General features: G+C 37.7%; 1 pseudogene; it reads left to right on the top strand.

The window, feature by feature from the left end:
- Positions 1–1,469: 1,469 nt before the first annotated feature.
- Positions 1,470–1,779, top strand: LOC102821235 (annotated as a pseudogene).
- The last annotated feature ends 845 nt before the right edge of the window (positions 1,780–2,624 follow it).

Below are 2,624 nucleotides of genomic sequence, written 5' to 3'. Positions count from 1 at the left end.
CATTATCATAGCTTCAAGAATTAAAACAACACACAAATCATCTCAGTAGAACAAGCTGACAGATTAGTAATAGAGATTAGACACTAAATCAGTGAAAAAAAAAAAGAAATATTAGTATAATAATATGTGAAATAGCAAAACTATATGTAGTTTAGTTAATTCTATTTTACTGGAGTGGCCTTGCAGGATAATGTACTAGACCACAAGATCAGTGGTTCAAATTTACCAGCTGCTCCTTGGAAACCCTACACAGGGTCATTATGAGTTGGAACTGACATGTTGACGCTTAATAACAACATCATTCTACATACCAAAATTAATGTGTTACTTCTAACAAATATGATGTTTGTATTATATATAAAATTACAGAAAGCAATGTGAATGTATGCTATTCAATATGTGTACACTCTGTACCTCATCTGTAAATCTAAAAATAATTTCAATATAAAGTTAAAAAAATAAGTCAGGATACACACAATTGAAAGTCTTTGCATTGTCAATAAAACACAAGAAAACATCTTTCTAGTATTCTCTGCTTTCAGCCAAGATGCATCTGATGTCAGTGATGATATCCCTAGTACCATGGCCTCTTCTGAAATCAGCTTGAACTTCTGGAAGTTCTATGTCAATGCATTTTTGCAGCTGTTTCTGTATTACTTTTAGTAAAACTTTACTCCCATGGGATATCAAAGATATTGTTCGATGATTTCCACGTTCTGTTGGGTCACCTCTCTTTGGAATGGTCACAAATAGGGATCTCTTCCAGTCAGTTGGTCAGGTAGCTGTCTTTCAAATTTCTTCACACAGATGAGTTAGTGCCTCCAGTGTTGCATCAGTTTCTTGAAAGATTACAATTTCTATTCCATCAATTCCCAATGCCTCGTTCTTTACCAATGCCTTCAATGCACCCTGGACTTCCTTCAGGATCATTGACTCTTGAGAATATGTTAACTTTAAAATGATTGAACATTGATCATCTCTTTTTAGTACAATGACATAGCATGTTCCTTCATCTTCTTTTGATATTTTCTGCACCAGTCAATAATTTCCCCCAGAGAATCCTTCAATACCACAATTTGAAGTTTGAATATTATTTCTTCAGTTCCCTCAACTTGAAAAATGTTAAACATATTCCCCCCTTTATTTCTCTAATTCCAGTTCTTTGCATATTTCCTTATAATACTTGACTTTGTCTTCTGAAGCTGGCTTTAATAATTTTCTGTTCAACTCTTGTAAATCCTTGCTTCTTCCATTTGCTTTAGCATCTTTATGCTGGAGAGCATGTTTCAGTCTCTTCTAACATCCAATTTGGTCTTTTCCTTCTTCTTTTTTTTTTTTTATCCTTTTCTGTAGTTACTACTCCAGTTCTTATCCTACCGATCCATTACAATGAGGGAAATCACCAGCTCACACATGTAAGAACATAAAAATACCTGAGATGTGGGAAATGGGCTTTCCACCCTAGAACCATGGCCCAGTTTATTCATAACCTGATGGAGAAGGCTCCGGTGATGATAAACCATGCTGTGACTTACCAGAAGCCTCAATTGGCCACATTTTGGAATTATGTCAAGGTGGAGCTGTTTTCTTCATCCCCTGCTGAGACCCTATGGCTGTTCAGAGCCTGAGAAAAATAGTTAATAGGCTAAAACTGGTCACTTCAAACAGTTCATCATTAAGGAAATTTTGCTGAATGGTTTGATGACAACTGAGGTGTGGATGTGGTTTTATATCGGTGAGGTCACAGGCAAATGTGACATCATTGGCTATGATGTTTGAAGATCAATCTTTATCCTCTGATTATATTTGGTTTACTATTTGTTCTTGGACCATATATGATCAGACTGCTATTTGAATAAAATAGATAATTATGAAAAAACCTGAGAAAAGTTCTTGGATAATGCCTTAGGCTGGGTTTTCTAGAAGACAAATCCAGTAATACATATGTGTGTGTGTATATTTGCACAAGAACTTTCTAAAGTGTTGAAGAGCAAAGATGTCAGCTTGAGGACTAAGGTGCACCTGACCCAAGACATGGTATTTTCAATAACCCCATATGCATGCGAAAGCTGGAGAGTGAATAAGGAAGACTGAAGAAGAATTGATGCTTTTGAGTTATGGTGTTGGAGGAGAATATTGAAAGTGCCATGGGCTGCCAAATGAACCAATAGATCCATTTTGGAAGAAGCACAGCCAGAGTGCTCCTTGAAGGTCAAGATGGCCAAACTTTGACTCTCATACATTGGACATATTGTCAGGAGGGACCAGTCACTGGAGAAGGATATCATGTTTGGTAAGGTGTAGGGTCAGAGAAAAAGAGGAAGACCCCCAATGAGATGGATTGGCTTAGTGGCAGCATCGATGGACTCAAGCATGGCAACAATACTGCAGTTGGCTCAGGATCAGGCTGTGTTTCGTTCTGCTGTGCATAAGGTCTCTAATGGTTGGTACCAACTCAATGGCACCTAGCAACAACATATATCAACAACATATATATATATAAGGAGCTCTGGTAGCGTTGTGGTTACGAATCGGGCTGCAAACCTTAGGGTCAGCGGTTCAAAACTACCAGCCGCTCCGCGGGAGAAAGATGAGGCTTTCTACTCCCGTAAAGATTTACACCC

Source organism: Chrysochloris asiatica, unplaced genomic scaffold (genome assembly GCF_000296735.1).
Source record: "Chrysochloris asiatica unplaced genomic scaffold, ChrAsi1.0 scaffold00248, whole genome shotgun sequence".
Taxonomy (NCBI): Eukaryota; Metazoa; Chordata; class Mammalia; order Afrosoricida; family Chrysochloridae; genus Chrysochloris; species Chrysochloris asiatica.
The sequence above is the reverse complement of the archived record's forward strand: the minus strand, read 5'-3'. Positions and strand labels throughout refer to the sequence as shown.